The 21,135-nt window shown below is 39.9% G+C and overlaps 1 pseudogene; it reads left to right on the plus strand.

Annotated features, from left to right (window-relative positions):
* LOC102492649 (uncharacterized) overlaps positions 1 to 21,135 on the plus strand; it is a 76,510-nt pseudogene that overhangs the window by 7,464 nt on the left and 47,911 nt on the right.

A 21,135-nucleotide genomic window follows, 5' to 3' on the forward strand; every position in this document is an offset into this window, starting at 1 on the left:
TAGACCTGGCAGCTTGCTTTCTCTCTTTCTCTCTCTCTCTCTGCCTCTCTCTGGTCAAATTAAAATAAATAAATTAATTAATTCTTAAAAACTGCTCTTTTTTGAGGAATTATTTATTTATCTAATTCCATTTGTTGTTATTATTTTCTAATTTGATGGTCTATTCTGACACTGTTACTCCATATTGGTCAGGAGTGGAAGTTTCTGATAAGACGATAATAAAGAAATTTTAATATATAATGCAATAGACGTACACGTTTGTTCACATTTATTTGTTGGTATTATCTTGCTTTATAAACTAAAACAACAAAACAAAATCCAGAAACAAATAAAAAAGAAAACAACTCAGCTTAATATGAAGTATTTGATATCTCAAAAGGAAAAATGAAGGTATTATATTTCTAAACAGAAAGACAAGCATCTTAAAACAATATAACTGCACAAGAAGGGAGAATAAGAGCCATAAACAAACAAGTAATATTTTAATTAACCAAGTTAAAAATGTACTTCAAAGGTACTGAAAATAAATCATTTTCTTTTTTTGCCAAAGGGTGTGTGCGCTGGATGGAGAGAGAGACAGAGAGACAGAAAGCTAGAAATCACCACCCCACACACCCCTGCGGGGAATGGCTATACTGCAATTCCTTCTCCTCTATTCTCTTCTCAAAATCATGGGCACTCACGCATCTATGCCTGGTGTGAGTTTGAAGCCGCCAGGTCCAGGACTTGAACTGGGGTCAGTCACGTGGGAGTCCAGCGACATAACCATTACATGATCTGCTGTCCCGAAAATAAATCTTATTTTTCATGATCAAGTTGTTGATTTGTTGTCATGTAATATGCATTATGTAACTTTTTAAAAAATGTTTATAATAGCTTTATTGATACAAAATTTGCATACCATAAAATTCACCCTTTTAGGGTACCACTCATTTTTTTTGGTGCATATTCACAAAAATTGTGCAGTTATTGCTGCTACCTAATTCTAAAACACTGTATCACCCAAAAAGAAACTCTGTACTCATCTGTCTTCAGTTCTGGTCCTCCTAAACAATAATTCATGTAGTAATCTGTTCTCGCTACTTATGCAATTTATGTACCATGACCAAAGACAAATGCTGCTAACTTCACTCTCTTCTAAAATATCAAATCCAAAGCATGTTCAAACTCTTATGACAATCTCACTCCTGGGAATTCACTTTGATAAAAATGTCAAAAGATGGGGAAAAAATCAGATTGTTTGCTGTGTTTATTTTATAAAACTAACAAACTGGTAACAAATCTTATCCATTGTGGGTACATTCCACAAAATGGAATAGTATGCATTCGTTAAAGACTAAGCAGTGACACGGAAAATGTCAAGCATAACATTAAGCATAAAAGTAGAATATAGAATTGCATCGGCAAGCATGTAAAATATGTACATATGGATAAAGGTCACCAGGAAATGGAGAAAAACGAAAACAGTTGTTGTAACAGGATATTGGAACCGTGAATTATTTCATCCCTCTGAGTTCCTTTATTAGTGTCAATGCGGTCCACAATAAATTAGACTTGGAGGGAAATATGCGAGTATCTATTCTTGTTGGTAAAACTTCTCATTCGTGAGGGTAGGTGGTGTAACATAATTCTCATTAAGAACAAGGACTTTTGTGTCACATGATTTGTTTTTTCTTTTTAATTGACAGAGGGCACGAGTGCTTGCCAGAGACAGGGAAAGAAAAAGAAAGCACCCTCCCCTCAGTGGGTCATGGTCATGCCACAGTCCTTTTTCCCGTTTCTCCAACCTGTCACGTACACGTACCTGATATGTTTTTCAAGTTGCCAGGACTAGGATTTGAACCATGGTTGGCCACATGGGATCCATGTCCCTGTGCACAGGACTTAGTCACTGCACTTTGGAGCTGGCCCATGACTTCTGGCTCTGATAATTCTGAGATATGACACTGGACAACAGCATAGCTCCGTAAGCCTAATTTCCCACAACTGTTAACAAGGACTACTTAAAAAAATGATTTTCTATTTATTCACTCATTTATTTTTAATTTGACCTGAGAGAGACACACAGAGAAAGAGAGAGAGGGAAAGTGAAAAAGGAAGCCACCAGGCCAGGGACTTGAACCATGGTCAGCCATGTGGGAGTGTCCAGCTCCTTAACCACCACACCACCTGCTGGTCCCCAGCAGGGACTATTAATACCATCAACCACACAGGCTGTTGTAAAGGTAGAGTGAGATAGGGTACCTACAGGTAGTTACTGTTACTTTTGTTGCATAGGTAATGGATGATCAGAGTGATGGTGGTACTGACAAGAGGAGAGATAGGGGGCATAGCTTTTGTTTATGAGAGTACCACTAATACTGAAATAATGGAATGGCAATATAAATTCACATAAAGAGAACTTTCCATCCTTTCTACCAGCTGAATAATCCAATTCAGACCAAATGAACCTTGCTTCAAGGAGAGGTGAGGACGTCATTCTTCCTCAGCTGGAGAACAGAGAAATCAGGACCTAGAAGATAACTCATTGGTGTCCTTGTTGAAAATTTCACCCAAGTGGGACCAGCAATGACATAATGGTTGCATAACTAGACTCCCACATAGCTGACCATGGTTTGAGTCCTAGACTTGGCGCCTTAAAACTCATGCTGAGCGCATGTGCATGCATGCCCAAAATCCCAAGAGGAGAATGGAGGACAAGGGATTGTGGTGTGGCCATCCCCCCAGGGGGTGATTGCTCGCTTTCTGTCTGTCTCTCTCTGTCTGTCTAGCAAGTGCACGCGCCCTATAGCAAAAACCTCTAAAAAAAATTATAAATAATTAATTAATTTTAAAAAAAGAAAGAAAAAGAAAATTTCACCCAAGAAACTCAACCACTGCTGAGTTTGTGTGATTCATTTTATTAATGAATGCAAAGTCCTATTAATATTCTCATTGTTGGAATTATCATTGTCCTTAACAAATCAGGGCGGCATATTAAGCAAGCCTCTTTATGACTGTCTTCCCACCTGTTACAGACGAACCACCCTCTTTCTTACAAGCCCTTCCCACTTCTGCACACAGGACACCAGCCCAGCCTTCTCTGCCCACTCGAGGACACTCAGTCTGTTCCTTTAACTCTTGCACCAACCTGTCCTCTCCCCTCCTCCACATATAAACACATCATAGCATTTCCCACTTTAAAAAAAGACATAAATCCTTGCTTGATCCCACAACTCTTCCTTGGTACAGCCCATTTTTCTGTCCCTTTTATAGCAAAATTCCTCAAAAGAGAATAGTAGAATGCTAAAAGTGATTGAAACAGGGAGATCAGAATATATATATTAATTTTGCTAATTTTTTCAAATAAAAGAGACTATTGAGTTAGAGTTGACATAAAATACACTGACACATTTTATGCATACAATTAAGTATTGGCCTATGAATATGCCTGTGAAACTATCACCACGTTCAAGATAATAAGCAAACCTACCACCCCTGAAAGTTGTCTAGTGCCTCTTCCTCCTGTCCCTTTCCCCAGGCCACCAGGGGTTTGCTTTCTGTCACTATATATACATTTGCATTTCCTACAATGCTTATCAATGAAATCATACAATATGAACTTTTTTTTTTCGGAGAGATTTTTGCTACAGGGCGTGTGTGCTCGCCTGACAGATAGAGAGAGACAGAGAGACAGAAAGCGAGAAATCACCCCCCAGAATGGATGGCCACACCGCAATCCCTTCTCCATTCTCCTCTCAGGATCTCGGGCAGGCACACACACGTGCCCGGTGTGAATTTAAGGCACCGAGTCCGGGACTCGAACTGTGGTTGAACACATGGGAGTCCAGTAACATAGCCTTCATGCTAACTGCTGGCCCCCACAATATGAACTCTTTTTGGGGTCTGGCTTCTTTCACACAGCACAGTGATTTTGAAATTCACCCATGTCACAGCATGCACAAATAGTTCATTGCTTTTTATTGCTGAGAATTATTTATACCACAGTTTGTTTATCCATTTACCTGTTGATAAACACTTGGGTTATTTCCAGTTTGGAGCTATTAACAATAAAGCTCTATGAACATTCATGAACAAGTCTTCATACAAACATATGCTTCCATTTATCCTTGGTAAATTCCTAGACTAGAATGGCTGCATCATGTAGCAGGTGCACATTTTAATTTCTAAGGATCTATAGAAATATGTTCCAGGGTATTTATATTATTCTACATTCTCACTAGCAAGATTTAAGAGTTTGAGATCCTCCACATCCTAATCAACATTGGAAAATAGTCAGGCTTTTATTTTTACCATTCCTATTGGTGTGGTTTTCCATTGTGGTTCTTATTTGCATTTCTCTGCTGACTATGGAAATTGAGCACATTTTTATGTGCTTACTTGTCATCCACAAACTTTCTTTGATAAACTGTCCATTCAAATCTTTTGCTCCTTTTTTGAGTTCTTTTCTTTTCCTTTTTTTTCTTTTTTTCCCCAGAAGCCATGTGCACTGACCAGAGAGAGACAGAGAGGGGGCATGGTTGTCCTGTAGTCCCTTCTCCTCCATTTCTCCATCCTGTCAGGATTTGGGGCATGTGCCTACACCAGACTGGCATGCTTTGTAAGCCATCAGGACTGGGATTTAAACTGCAGCTGGCCATATGGGATCCAGCTCCCTTAACTACTAAGCTATGGGGCAAGCCTGAGTTTTTTGTTTTCTTACTAGCATGTTTTGAGAGTTCCTAATATCCTGGATACAAATCCACCACCACGTATATAATTTTCAATTATTTTCTCCCAGGCTTTTCATTCAGTGTTTTTTAAAAAATAATAATAATAAAAGCAGTTTTGGGACCAGGAGATAGCATAATGGTTATGTCTATGGACTCCCCCATAGTTAACCATGGTTTAAGTCCCAGACCCAGTGGCTAAAAACTCATGTCAGGTGTGTGTGTGCGTGCATGCCCAAGATCCCAAGAGGAGAATGGAGGAGAAGGGATTGCAGTGTGAACATCGCCCCACTGGGGGATTTCTCACTTTCAGTCTGTCTTTCCAGTGAGTCCACACTCCCTATAGCAAAAATCTCTCTCTCTAAAAAAAAGGCAGCAGCTTTAATTTTAATGTTATTCTACAAGTCAAATTTATTATTCTTTTAATGTATAATGCTTTTGGTATTTTCTAAATCTTTGCCAAATTCAATGTCATAAATGTTTTCTCCTTGAAATTTTAATTTTAGGGTTTATATCATAAGTCTATGATCTAGTTGAGTTTAATTTCATATGTGAGATAGAGACTGAAGTTTGGGGGTGTCTTGTTTTGGATTTTGTTTTATTTTTGGCATATCTAATCGTTCTAGTACTGTTATTGAACTCAAATCAGGTCCACTTGCCCAAGTGCTATAAAACCAAGCCATAAACATGTGGTGTGATGAAGGAAAGTACAGCTTTATTGCAAAGCGCAAAGCAAGGAGAGCGGGCAGCTCATGCTGAAAAGACCCGTCTCCTGGAGATGTTCCCCACATGCGTTTTAAAGGGCAAAATTAGGGGCAGAGGTCTCAGGTGCATGATCAGTTCAGTGATTGGTTCAAGAGGGCATGATCAGCTCCTGGGCATTCTTGATTGGGGAGGCTTTAGATAATCAAGTTCCTCTTCAGGTGTCTGGAACCCTTCAGCCTGGAGTCTTGGAGCTCACAACCAGCAGTTTCCAGCCTACAGAATATCTTACACATTGAAATGAAAACCTTCATTCCTTTAAGTGAGAGTTTTAGAGGTCAAATGGCCCTCACTCATGGTCCATAACCAAAGTCTGAAGACTTACTCCTTACCCTGGGTCATTACAATGCAAATGAACTTGATATTTCAGGAACCCTAGAAAATACATTAGGATCTTCTTGCTCTGTTTCAGTAGCAGTGGCCGAAAAGAACATCCTTTCTCTCATCAGAATTTCCTTTTAACTTTTGTCACAAAACAATTGTCTATATGCGTAGGAAAATACTACACTCTCTCCATTCTGTTCCACTGATCTATTTGTCTATTTCTGCACCAATGTCACGCTGTCCTGCTTGCTACACTTTATAATAAATGTTGAAATCAGGTAATGTTAGTCCTCCAACGTTGTTCTTCATTTTAAAAGTTTTTTGGCTGTTCTAAATCCTTTTATTCTGTCAACGGAAAAAAAATAACCAACGGTAAAATTAATAATTAATGTGGTTTATTTCCAAGCCAACTGTGAGTGACTTAGGCCGGAGAAGAGGCATACATGCCTTTTCTCGGTGTGATCATGTACAGAGAGGTTCCTTTTAATTGTTTTTGAGATTTACAGACAACTTTTAGTGAAAAGATTTTCCATTGATCTGGCCCAAAAAGGCAGGAGATGTAGAAGGGGGGGGGGGGCACTTGGAGGTTATAGGGGGGTTCCAAAATTTTTAGGTTGGGGATTGGGAGGGAAAAGATCCGTGTCTTAGTTAAAGAAAGGCTTAATCTACATCTCAAGGAAAAGGGAAGTTCAGTGTCTTGGGAAGAGATAAGCAAAGGAATATACTGTAATCCGTTGAAATATACATCTCAAAGATACAATGCCAGGAATAGGAGGTAGGAAGAATTCTGTTAATAGAAAAGTAATGGTCTGTTAATGTTTGTGGGCATGACTTCCCCAGTCCCCTTTTGAAAAGATTTTGGAAAATAGGAAAAGTAGTCAGACTTCTGTCCACATTTCTCTATGAATTTTAGGATCTGCTTTTCAAATTACATTTTTAAAGCCTGCTAACATTGTAATTAGACTACATGAAATGTATAGGTCCACACATTTCACTGACATCTTAACAATATTGAGTCATATATATAATATATATATGATCACAAATAAGATCTAGTTCTCCATTCATTTAGGTCTTTCATTTCTCTCGGCAATGTATCAGTGTTACTCAGAGGAGTAAGAGAAGAGAAACAAAAAGAGAAACAAAAGCATATGCCCACACAAAAACCTGTGCACAACTGCTCATCACAGCATTGCTTACAATAGTCAAAAAGTGGAAATGACCCAAATACACATCGACTGATAAATAAATGAACAAAATGTAGAATAGCTATACAACGGACTATTATTCAGATATCAAAAGCAACAAAATACTGATAATCAGTACAATATAAATGAACCTTGAATACATTATGCTAAATGAAAGAAGCCAGACATATAAGGTTTTACATCGAATGATTCTATTTAGATGAAATGTCCAGAATACATAGATCCACTCAGACAGGAAGTAGATTAGTGGTTTCCAGGGCCGGGAGGAAGAGAATGGGAGTGATTGTTTTAGATCTGTTAAGGAATTTCTTTTGTGGGTGGCAAAATGTGCTGGAATTACACAGTAGTGAATGGACAAGCCTATAAATATATGAAAATCACTAAATTTAATACTTTTAAAGGGTAAATTTTAGATGAAACATAGCTCAATTGAAATGATACAATATAAGACAAATCTTGTTATCCCCCTGCATGAAACCTCCACTGACTTGAGATCACATTTAGAATAAAATCCAAAGTCCTTCCTTTGTCTATGAGATTGTAAAGGATCTGGCTCCCGATTTCCTGTTATGTCTTTTGAAAAGGGGTGACCTCCCATCTCTCACTGTACTCCAGTCACTCTATCCTCCCAGAGTCCTTGCCTACCCCTTCAGGTCTTTGGATTTACTCTGCCTTTATTTAGAAGGTTCTTCCCCAAAATCTTTGTGTGGCTCACTTCCTAACGTGACCCTAGAGCCTGTTCAGTTACTTCCTCTAAGAACCATCTCTACCTGTCTATCTATAACAACAACACCGTTATCCTCGACCTTTATTCCACCTTCTCCATAGGATTTACAGCCAATGTATCACTTACCCACTTGTTTATTATCTGTCCCTCACTAGAACGTAAACATTGTGAGGGAAGGGCCTTTTCCTGTGTCTTGTTCCCTGTTGTATTCCATACCTATCTTCTGTACCTGAGAGCTGAGAGATGTGTGGGTTTTACTGGTTAAATGAAATATGAGGGGGACTATACACATAGACGTATTCAAGCAGGAAGCAGAGTTCAGGGCCCTTGAGCCACTCTTTCTCGCTCCCTCTGCTCAGCCTGCTCCTACCTCTTGGGAGAGTACTTTTGCTTTTATTTCATAAACTCTCCTTTGCTTTCACTATTGGTGTGTTTCATTCCTTTTTTTGTCCAAAACACCAAGAGCCTGGATATCACCCAACCCACCCTGCAACATAATACATTGTGGCAAGCCAGGCAGGAGTCCCCTGCTTTAGCCTACTCCAATCTTATAATGAAGGCTCCTCTACCCCTGTTGGAAAATTTGATTTCCAAATCTGTTTGGAAAAACTCCAGAGGATTTGATTCAGACCAGGGGATAGAGGGAGTCCCCAGCGTGGCAAGATGGTGTTTCCTGCCAGTGTACAAGGAGGAGGAGGGCTCACAGTCCTGGATGTTTATTTTTTTCTTTTATAGAAAGATTTTTTATTTTTTTGGTTATAGGATGCGTGTCCTCCCCGAAGAGACACAGAGAGACAGAAAGCAAGAAATCATCCCCCAAGCCATCCCACACAGCACTCCCTTCTCCTCCATTCTCCTCTTGGGATCTCGGGCATGCACGCACACGCACCCAGTGTGTTTTAAGCCTCCAGGTCTGGTAGAACCACAGTCAACTACGGGGAAGTCCAGCGACATAACCATTACACCATCTGCTGGTCCCAGTCCTTGGATGTTTAGAGATGATCCTTCCCAAAGGGAAGTGCTTCAAAGTTTCCCTGGAGTGACCCCCAGTGACTTCATCAGTGGACTGCCAGCCATCTCCAGAGCCACCTTTGGATGGCCAGAACACAAGCCTCTCAGGCTCTGCCTGCGTGGTGGGACCGCCCTTTACAAAGGGGACCCCGAGGTGCCATGCCTCTTCTGCCTCTGAGGACCCAGAGAAGGTGCAGTCTCCGAACCAGAGAGCTGTCCTCATCAGACACCGAATCTGCTCACACTTGGATCTCAGACTTCCTGGCTTCCACAAATGTGGGAAATTAATGTTTATGGTCTGTGATATTCTGTCATAGCCTAAAAAACAAGCTAGAAGCGAAGTATTAAATCAATAAGCATGTCTCGAGACAAAAACGCGAAGCATAGCTCTATATTTTTCTGTCTGCCCACATCTTAAATATAAAACATTTTTTAACTAGCTATAGTCAGATACTATAGGAAACAGAAACACCAGAAGAAAAAACCTCAAACATCCGGCCTTCACCTTTCTTCATATAAAATCTACTTTTCTCTGTGACTATATATGTCTCCTCACAAGAAGTTAAAAGCAGATCTCAATCATGGGCATCCTGCCCTAACGACCTATGCCTTATGACACACAAATGCCCCACCCTGGGCACCATGTAAGGATTAAGTTTTCACTTAAGACCTTAATAGTACAATCAACTCCCAACACATTAATTTCCGTGGGACATCCAAACCACAGTAAGAGACTACTCTCAATAATGTGGTGGGGTACGACCAGCAGATGGCATAGTGGTTACGTCACTGGACTCCCACATTGTCGACTGTGGTTTGAGTCCTGGACCCGGTGGCTTAAAACTCACACAGGAAGTGTGTGCATTCATGCCCAAAATCCCAAAAAGAAAATGGAGGAGAAGGGATTATAGTGTAGCCATGCCTCCTTGGGGATTGGGGGGTGATTTCTCTGTCTCTTGTCTCTCTGGTGAGTGCATGCACCCTACAGCAAAAATCTCTCTCAAATAATAATAATAATAATAATAATAATAATAATGTGGTGGGCTTCACCTACCTCATCATTTGCAAGACTTCAAAAGCAAAATTGAGATTTTCTTAAGATGAAATTCTGCCTCAAAATCAGTTAAATATTCCAATCCCTTGAAATGAGTATCTTAATGTAACTCTTTTAAATATATTGGGTTGTCAGAAAAATCATGACACATTTTTCCATGTTTTTCTATGCAAAAATCCACCATGACTTAAAGAAAATGGAGGAGAAGGGATTATAGTGTAGCCATGCCTCCTTGGGGATTGGGGGGTGATTTCTCTGTCTCTTGTCTCTCTGGTGAGTGCATGCACCCTACAGCAAAAATCTCTCTCAAATAATAATAATAATAATAATAATAATAATAATGTGGTGGGCTTCACCTACCTCATCATTTGCAAGACTTCAAAAGCAAAATTGAGATTTTCTTAAGATGAAATTCTGCCTCAAAATCAGTTAAATATTCCAATCCCTTGAAATGAGTATCTTAATGTAACTCTTTTAAATATATTGGGTTGTCAGAAAAATCATGACACATTTTTCCATGTTTTTCTATGCAAAAATCCACCATGACTTCTTTTGATAACCCAATATATATATACTAATATAGACACACTAATATGTGTATATTACATGCATACCTAGTGTATATACTTATATGTAAGCTATATTGTACATACTTATCCATATGTACACACATACATGTGTGTATTAGTATAATATGTAGAGCGTGTACATATTAATTTACACATACACATAGGTGTATGTACACATACATCTACTGATGCTGTTTCTCTGCAGAACTCTGACTAATACATGGGGTCAGAGTTTTCTGGGCGTAAGGAACACGACAGCCAAAGCACCATGCACTGGAAGCTGTGCTGGAGGTCTACCACCGTGAAGAAGACAGATGTGGCTCTTACCATCCTCAGGCTTAGAGACCAAGGAGACTCTGCTGACTCATTGTCTTTCCCAGACTCTCCAACCCTTCCCAGAGTCACTTGCTTTACTCATCAGCCTTGACCTCATGGTCATTGTTTCAACTCTTCTTTTAACTGGCATTCCTAGTTGTCCTCCTGGCCTTTCATTACACTTGCCACATTACTATTATCATTATTACCAATTCACTGTGGGTGACTGTGGAGTGTAGGAACTATGTTCACATACTTTACTGTGAACTACCTTCACTAAAACCATCAAGTGAGGAGTCCCGGTGATATCATCCTATTTTACGCATAAGGAAACCGAGACTCAAAGAAGTAACCAACCTTGATGAGATTAGAGTTAATAAATGGCAGAGCTGGGTCTCAAACTATGTAAACCTCCCATCTTTCTCCTCAATAATACATTTTTTGAAAAAGTAATTTATGGTCACCTCTAATTGCTCACCCTCTAGCCCTATTCACTCTCCAACCCTTTCAGTCTCACATTTCCTGAACTCAAATGTTTTGCTTTTCTGGGCTCTGTGCTAGCATTGTCACTTCCCTGTGAATTACAAATCCTGAGGGTTTCAGCCAAGCTGTGCATTAAGAAGACTTCTTATTTCCCCTCAAATACAGGTATTCCCCGGGAGCTTTGTCTTGAGAACATGGTAACAATAACCAGTTGAAAAGATCATAAAATAGTTGTATATGGCCTTACCACATAAAACTACCTAGGAACAAACTTTAAAGGAAGTATGCATGGGTTCCCAGGGTTTAATATCTGCCAACCTCCTCTACGGTCTTCTAATTTCCCACTAAAATTCCTGTAAACACAGGAATAAAATAAAATTCGCCACACCCATAAAATCCGGGGTTACCAGCCCATCTCACACTGGAAGGGATTTCTAACAGGTGCAAGGACGAGGGGACCGAACCACAAGAGCAAGCGTCCTGGCCGAAGTGAGATGCAAAGACCTCTCTCCCAGCTCTAAAAGAAAAGTCTGTGCACACTGGAGAACCAGACCGCCGTCTTTCTGTTGTGGATCTCCGCTTTCATTTTCTGAAAGAAAAACATGTTAGTCCCAACTCCTTCCCTAGCGGCCCACAAACCCCTTTCACCTTAACCTTTTCCTAGCCTCGGCCCTCTAAGTCACTAATACCCAGGAAACACCGGGGCAGGAAGTAGTGCTGCACTGGCAGTGGCGCAGTGCATCCTGGGAGTTGTAGTCCGCGCCTAGAATGCGCAGGCGTGGTGGTAAAAGCCGGCGGCGGCGGTGGTGCCCAGGCGCAAAGCCCGACGGGTATCGTAGTTTTTCTCGAATAACATATATCGATAGTGTCAGAAAGTCGCGCGATTGAGTGAGGTGACTTGTCGAGTCACGCCGCGGGGCTGATCTTCACGAACACCTGCCGCCCAGGGAGACTTGGTTTGGAAATGGTGTGTATTGGCCTCCGTCCAGTTGTAGACCCGAGACGGATAAAGATAGCCGCCAAGTGGTGGGAGGAAGGACAATCCACAGCCTCTGCACCAACAGGATTGTGAAACCATGACTAAATACGGCAGGCCCAAGAAAAAAATATCGAGAAAAACAAACCTGCGTGTCATTCACCGTATGAACAGGAGAACGTTCCTGAAAAAGTTTGGCCTTTTCAAAAGACACCAAAACAAAGCAAAACAGCAACTAATACATGCGACTTGCAGGCAAATGAATGTATTGCACGGTCTGGGAGCATTTACAGCAAAATGTTCTAACTTCTGTGGGTGGGAGGATTACATTTTTTAATACCTTTATAAATTTTCTTAATTGTTTACAAAAACAAAGTATTTCTTTTTGGTATAAAATACTTCACAGATAAAGAAAAGCATGTAGGGGCCAGCAGATGGCGTAGCAGTTAGGTCGCAGTTAGGTTGTTGCGCTCCCCCAGGGCCCAGTCAGTTCTAGCCCCAGACCTGGTGGCTTGAAAATCTCTCCAGGTGCGTGTACGTGCATGCCCAAGATCCTGGGAGGAAAATAGGGAAGGGATTGCTGGGGAGTGATTTCTCACTTTCCCTCTCACTGTCTGTCTCATCTCTCTTCCTCTCCTCATTGAGCCCACAGCCCTCAGGCAAAAACCTCTTTTTAAAAAAAAAAAAAAGCTTGTAGAGCTTTTTAAAAACAAAACACTGTTATCTATCACAGCATTTTGTCCCGGACCAGTCTTTTCCTCTCCCTCCTCCCCCTTTTCTTTCTTTCTGAATATAAGAAAAAGGGAAAAATGCAGGGAAAAAATTACCTTTACAAATAGAGTGTGCCTTATATAATCATTTTTTTCTGCAGAGAAATGCACACACACATACATACATAGAGATTCAGCAGAGTTTACATGCATGCACATGTGTGTGTGTGTGTGTAAAATATTCTTCAGGTTATATATACTATATGCATCACTCTGTAATTTGCTTTTCTCACTGTTCTGCATCTTGCTTTTGAGGTTTAGCAAAAAACTATGATACATGTAGTGCTTTTATTTTTAGTTTTAGGTTTTAGTCTTAGGGCTTGTGTGCTCATGAGAGAGAGAAAGACAGAGGGAGAGGGAAAGTGAAAAATTATACCCCCACACACCCCAAAAGGGATGGCCACATATTGCAATCCCTTCTCCTCTTGGGATTTTGGGTATGCACGCACACCTGCCCAGCATGATTTTCAAGCTGCCGATTCCAGGACTTTAACTGCAGTCAATCATGTGGGAGTCCAACACCTTAACTACTATGCCACCTGCTGGTCCCAACATGTAGTTGTAGTTCTTTCCTTTTAATTTCTGCATACTCTAACTTTGAATGACAATGATGTAATTTAAACATTCTAATGAAATTTTGAATTTTTTTTAACTGTTTCACTCTAGCAAGAAATGTCATTAAGTAAGTCTTCTTTTTTGGCTAGAGAGCATGTATACTCATCAGAGAGAGACAGAGAGAGGAAGAAGTGAAAGCACCTCCCATGGGGACTGGTCATGTCACCATCTCTTCTTCATACTCCCCTCCTTGCAAGATTTTGGGCATGCATGCACACACACCTGGCGTGTTCCTCAAACCACCCAGATTTGAATCATACAATGGGCCCTATGAGATCCGGTCACCTCAACGTCCGGACCCCCAGAGCCAGCTGACTTGTATTTCTAAAGAATCCTATCTAAGGTTGCTTTTAGTTTTAGCTATTATGGCAACAGACACAGAGTGTTGTGTCCTCTGTACTCAGAGTCTGTGTGCTCTTCGCGCCTGTGGGTCACGGGACACTCTACATCTTCCTTTTCTCCCGGAGGCCTTCTCACCAGAAACCAGCTACTGCTTTGCCCACTTACATCCAAACTAATTCATTCTCTCCTTTTTTTTTCAAACGTTGACTTTGTAGTTGTGTGGTTGACTCTCTCCTGTCTCTTAAAGGCTGATGATGTTTTTCCTGCCCTCCCTCTTCTCCATCCATACTGTATAACGAGCTGTGTTCTCTCCCTGAGCCAGCTGGCCATTGTCATCCGAGACTGATTCTGATAGCTGGGGCACACACGCTCCCAGCCCAGGTGCAGCCCTTTTTATTCCTTTGAAAAGCCCCAGCATGCTTTGTCGAAGTGGAGGTGGTGTACAGAGCATGTGTGGTACTGTAGTCTCTGCATCTGGGTCCTCGGCTGCTCAACCCTTCCCATGCAGCTGAGAGCTGGGGACCAAAAGCCAAGGGGTAGAGGTCTGGAATGAGCATGAAAGGAGCAGAATGGAGGAGGGAGAAACATGGGCTAGAAGCTGTGAGTGTCGTGGGACCACCAGCCATCTGACCTTTCTTGTATAATGAAGCCCTGTGCAGAGCTGTATTGAGTTGTCTTGTTATAATTTTCAGTTTCACTGATCCCACACCCATATAGTATCCTGCTGTCATATCTAGCATTTTTAGTACCAGGTTATTGAGGATAATTTATTTAGATATAGGAAAATTCACCCTTTTTAATGTCTAGTTCTGTGGGCTTAGACAAACATATATGGTGATGTATAATCCAGGTTTAAAAACAACAACAAAAACCAGACCCATCACCCTCAAAATATTCCCTCATGGCCTTTGTAGACAGCTGCTCCGATGTGAGGAATACAATCTGTGTGTCTGTATCAGGTTCAACCTGATAAGAGGAGAAAAGAGAAAGAGGCAAAGAGGAAATGAAAAGAGGTGAAAGGAAAGGGAAGAGGGGGGACAAGAGATTACACTTGCCTAGCTCCTGTCTTTATTGTTTTGCGTTTTTGAAACTTGTGGTTGTCTTACTCTGCTGGATGGCTATACCAAACAACCATGGACTGGGTGGCTTAAGCAAAAGACATTTATTTTCTACATTTCTGAGACCGAGAAGTCTAAGATCAAGATGCTAGCAAGTTCAGTTTCTAGTGATGGACCTCTTCCTGACTTGCGGATAGGTGCCTTTTCACCATGTCCCCACATGGAGGGGTGAAGGCGGGGGGGGATCTGGTTCTTCTTCCTCCTCTTATGAAGAGGACACTGATCTAATCATGGGGCCCTGGCCTCATGACTTCATCTAAACCTATTTCTTCCTAAAGACCACACCTCCAAATATCATCACATTGAGAGTTAGGGCTTCAACATATGTCTGGGGAGGACACAGATATTCAGTTCACAGCAGTAACATGATGTAACTAGAATCATACACTATGTAGTCTTTTGAGTCTTGGCATAAGGTGTTTAAGTTTCAACGATGCAATTGCATATGTCAGCAGATTTTTTTTTTATTAGTAATGCATGCATGCAGTGCAGTTTGTTTATTCATTCACCAGTTGAAGATTTGGATTGTTTCTAGTTTGGGGTGAATAAACATAAAACAGCTATGACCTGCATACAGATTTTTGTGTAAAGCTTTGCTTTTCTTTCTCTGGGGTAAATACATAGGAGTTAGTTTTTTTGTGTCACATAAAGAATAGTTGTTTTACTGCTTGAGAAACTCCCAAACTGTTTCCAAAATAGCTTTTTCATTTTGTATCCCCACCAGAAACGAAAGAAGGACCAGTTGGTGCCAGTCCTTCGTGCCTTTTTTGCCACTCCGAAGGTATGTACCCGCCCCCTCGCTGTTATCATTTACATTTCCCTGGTGGCTGATGACACTAAGCATTGTTACATGTGCCTATATGCCATATAATACTTCTTTAGTGAAGTGTTTGTCCAAATGCTTTGCCTATGTTTGTGAGCATTTTATAAAGTTATTTGTTTTCTTACTATTGAGTTTTGAGGTGTTCTTTAGAAATTGGATGTTAGTTCTTCATCAGCTATGTGCTTTGCAAATATTCTCACAGTCTCTCTTTTAATTTTTGTTAGAGTGTCTTTGAAAGGCAGACTTTAAAATGTTTTACGAAGTTGTATTTATCAGTCTTTATCTTATGGACCTTGCTTTTGGTGTTGTATCTAAGAGAATGTATCTAAGGTCACAAGGCTATTTTCATGCCTCTTCTAGAAATTTTATAGTTTTAGGTTTCTGTTCATGTCTGTGATCGGTTTGAGGATTAATTTTGTGTGTGGTGTGAGGTATGGATAAAAGTTATGATTTTTTTCTTGCATATGAATATTTCATTTGTCCAGCACCATTTGTTGAAAATTGTACTTTCTTCATGTAATTGCCTTTGTGCTCTTGTCAAAAATCAATTGCCCATTTTATATATGGATCTATTTCTGAGATTTTTATTCTGTTTCATTGTGGGTTTTTTTTCTTTTTCTGTTTAATGACAATATTATGCTGTCTTGATTAATGTCACTTTATAATAACTCTTAAAGGTAGGCAGCTTAAGTTCTCTAATGTTCTCTTTTCCAAAATTTTGACTTTTTTTTTTTACTATTCTCATTCCTTTGCTTCTTATGTAAATTTTAGAATCAACAGATTCACTTAAAAAAAATCTTGTTGGATATTGATTGGTATTATGTCGAAACTAGAACAATCATGGGTAAAAAAAACCTTCAATGTTCAATTGTTTATGGTATATAAAAATTATTAGCAAATATTGTGTGTGTGTGTGTGTGTGTAGAGAGAGAGAGTTATTGTAAGAAATTGGCTCCCAGGATTTTGGAGACTGACAAGTACAAAATCTGTGGGTAGTCCAGTAGGCTGGAGATCCAGGGAAGAGTTACAGTTAAAATCTGAAGGCAATCCACTAGCAGAAGGTCCTCTTCCTCATGGGAGGTTAGAAGTTTGAAAAATATATTTTATATTAACCTTATATCCTAAGACTTTGCTCAACTTATTATTTCTGGTAGATTTCTAAGAAATTATTTAGAATTTTTTTATATGGACAACCATATCATCTACAGAGGCAGTTTTAGTTTTTCTTTTTCAGTGTATGTGCTTTACATATTTTTTTTATTGCAAAGGCAAGGTCTATGAGTATGTTGTTGAACAGAAATGATGTGAGGGCTCCTCTGTGTCATAGTGGTTAAGGGAGCTGGATCCCACATATCTGACTGTGGCTCAAATCCCAACCCCAGTGATTTGAGCACCAAGACAGGTATGTGTATCATGCCCACAGTCTTAATGGGGAGAAGGAATGGAGGAAAAAGTGTTGCAGTGTGACCACACCCCATCAGATGGTGTTTTCTCTCTTTCTATCTATCTCTCTCTGGTGAGTGTGTGCAGTATCTGGGGGAAAAAAAAAGTGATGAGAGTAGATATCTTTGACTTCTTTCTGTGATAATAGGGGGAAGTACTCACCTTTCGCCATTAAGTGTAATGTTAGTTAAAGGGTTTTTTTTAATAGACATCCTTTGTTCTAGTCTAGTCTTAGGTTAGGGGAAGTTTTTATCACATATGAATGTTTAATTTTGTCAAATTGTTTATCAAATTCAAATCTCATTTTTGTCTAATTCAAATCTTATATGTTTGTGTGGGTCTTTTTTCCCCTTTACTTCATTAATATCATGAATTATAGTATTTGATTTTCAGATGTCAAACCATCCCTGCAATCCCAGGATAATGCTCATTTGGTCAAGATATATGATCCTTTTCTTCATTGCTGGAGTTTATTTGCTAATATTCTATAGTGGATTAGTGTGTCTGTTTTCAAGAAGATTTAGTGTATAGTTTTATTTTTTTAAAGAGTTTGTTCTACTTTTTTAAAATCAAGGTAAAATAATTTTCATAAAATGACTTAGGACACTTTTCTTCCTTTTCTATTTCCTTGAAGAATTTGTTTAGAGTTGCCATTATTTTTCACCAGTAAAGTAATCTGTGACAGCTAATATAATGTGGAAAGAATACAGCAAAAAATGCAAAGATTAAATGTTGAGAACAAAGTGTTTTTTTTTTTAATTATTTATTTATTTATTTATTTGCTATAGGGTGCGTGTGCTCACCAGAGAGACAGAAAGCAAGAAGTCGACCTACAGAAAGGATGGTAATGCTGCAGTCCGTTCTCCTCCATTCTCCTCTCAGGATTTTGGCATGGACACGTATATGCCTGGTGTGAGTTTAAGCCACCAGATCCAGGACTCGAACTGCAGTCGACTATGTTGGAGTCCAGCAACATAACCATTATGCCATCTGCTGGTCCCAGCGTTTTTTTTACCAAATGGTTTATTCAATTGATGACTGCCACATCAAAAGAAACCATTTCTAAAGAGTCTCTATTAGTGGAAAAGAAATAAAAATGAAAGATTTGATATATGTAATTGACTGAATTTTCCTTAGTGTAGATTCTGTTCTTCACATAATTTACTTGTCCCCATTATTAAATTTTTTGGTTGTGTTGTAAGTTCTAGACAGCAAAGGACATACGCATAGTCAACTCACACACATATCAAGACATGAACATTTTTAGTACTTCCTGGTCAGTATCCCAGAAAGTACCATTCTTTTAACTACTGTCACCTTAGGTTAGTTTTGCCTGTTCTTGGACTTTCTGAGATCAAAAAAATATGTACCTTTCTGGTGTTACATCTTCAGACAACACAATATTTGAGTAATTCTTTCAAGCAGTTACATGTAAGTCGTTAGTTTTCATTGCCTTGTACATAGTATCTATTCTATTGTACCAATATGTCACAATATATTTATCTACTCTACTCCTGAAGAACTTTAGATGGTTTTTAGTGTTTGCTTTTTTTAAATTAACATAGAGCATTCTTCTATTTTTTGGTTATCATAAGCACACTTTCCTATTTGGTAAATACCCAGTAATGAAATTGCTGGATTGTAGTATATAACTAATCAACTTTAAATTCAGTTGCTGCTGTTGTGAATGTTTTTCTATGTAACTTACATTTTTATTAAATGTCAACTGGTTCTCATCTAGACCCAGTTTTATTTCAGAGATTAATACATGTGTAGATAATCAAATTAATGCTACTATTTTCCATATGCTGTAATAAGTGGAAAATTCCTCAGTTTGTGTGTGTGTGGTAGACAGCACATGGATTTGAAAGAGAAGCATTCTCAATGAGGTCTTCTCACCCTGCAATCCTCTTCTCCACAGCCTTCCAGCTTCTCTAGGTCCTGGGGGCCTGTTCACATCCTATATGCATTTTTAAAAAAAATAATTTAAAAAATTGGGACCAGCAGTTAGAGTAATGACTATGTCGCTGAACTCCCATGTAGTCAACCGTGATTCAAGTCCCGGACCCGGTGGCTTAAAACTCACACCGGGCGCATGTGCTTGCATGCCCAAGATCCCAAGAGGAGAATGGAGGAGAAGGGATTGCAGAGTGGCCATCCCCCCTCTGGGGTGATTTCTCGCTTTCTTTCTCTCTGTCTCTTTCTGTCTGTCTGGCGAGTGCATGCGCCCTATAGCAAAAACCTCTCCAAAAAAAAAATTATTATTTAAAAAAATGTTTTTAATTAATATTTTAATTTATATTTAATCTTTACAGTGTACATCATGGTTTTCCCTAGTATAAATATAGTGCATACTTGTCAATTCAAAAACATTACCATATACATTTATCATCAATAGATAACTTTTCATTTTTGTGTCCCTTAAATGTTTAGTTTGATGTGTTTTCAAACCATCTGGGGGATCCAAACCTGCAGACAGCCATATGGCTTCCAGCCTTGTGGGCACTAGCATTACCTTTGTGCCATGACAGCTGGGCCTCCTTACAGATTTCTTTGTCTGTTTAGAAAGATTTTTGCTATAGGGCATGTGCACTCACCAGAGAGGCAGAGACAGAAGGCAAGAAATCACCTCCCAGGGGAGGATGGCCACACCACAATCCCTTCTCCTCCATTCTCCTCTCAAGATCTTGGGCACGCTCACAGATATGCCCAGTGTAAGGTTTTTTTGTTTTCTTTTTTCTTTTTTTCGAGAGGTTTTTGCTATAGGGCATGTGCACTCACCAGAAAGACAGAGACAGAGAGACAGAAAGCGAGAAATCACCCCCCAGAGGGGATAGCCACACCACAATCCCTTCTCCATTCTTCTCCCGGGATCTTGGGCACGCATGCACATGCGCCTGGCATGAGTTTAAACCAGCAGGTTCAGGACTCGAACCACGGTCAACTATATGGGAGTCCAGCGACATAGCCATTACGCTAGCTGCTGGTCCCCCCGGTGTGAGTTTTAAGCCGCCAGGTCTGGGACTTGAATCGCAGTCAACTACATGGGAGTCCAGCAATGTAACCATTATGCCACCTGCTGGTCCCTCCCCTTACAGACTTTAACAAAGGTTGGTGTGTTATGTTTTATTTTGATGGTTACAGTTATTTATTCTTTCTTTCTCCTGTGAACATGCATTGGTAACTTGGGAGATGGCTAACTGAATCATCTTGAAAAAGAAGTCAAAGCTTTGTCTTCCTCTGCCTGTCCAATGAATGTTCTCTAGTGTTTCCTTCATGACTTTCTTCTCTTGCTGCTCTTTACTGTTCTCCAAGTCCTACCAGCCTCTTCCTTGTATTTTGCTAAATGCCAGTGAACCATTTATTAATCAATAGCTCCCAGCCTAATTTTTTTACACTTATATCCACCTGCTTTCAGAATATCTACTTCCAAATTTCTACCAGTTTGCCCAATTTATCCCTTGTCCAGCTTACTAGACAAATGTTATCATCTTCGCTATTGTATTCCTTTCTGTGATTGCCTCCATTCATGAAAACTATAGTAGTTATCCAAGCTATTAATCCAGGAAATGTTCCAAACATCTCTTCTTCATAATCCACATCTACTAAGTCCTATGAATTCCACTTCTCTAATAGCTCACTTCTTCTCCCTCTTCATTTTCCCACTGTTATTACCTTAGCTCAGAATCCTGACTGGACTGCTTCACTAGGCCACTTACTGAGTTCTTTGCTTTATCCCCAACAACACCCCTGACCAGGAGTGTCCCTAACCTGCCTGCGTCCCCATCTACTTATTCTGCTTATCCCTGCCTCAATTCCTATGGCCCAGGTGCACGAAGCAACTAGCCATGCTTTGGGCAAGTTACGTTGCTCCCGTTACATGCCA

This window comes from Tupaia chinensis, unplaced genomic scaffold (genome assembly GCF_000334495.1).
Source record: "Tupaia chinensis unplaced genomic scaffold, TupChi_1.0 Scaffold000685_1, whole genome shotgun sequence".
NCBI classification, from domain to species: domain Eukaryota; kingdom Metazoa; phylum Chordata; class Mammalia; order Scandentia; family Tupaiidae; genus Tupaia; species Tupaia belangeri.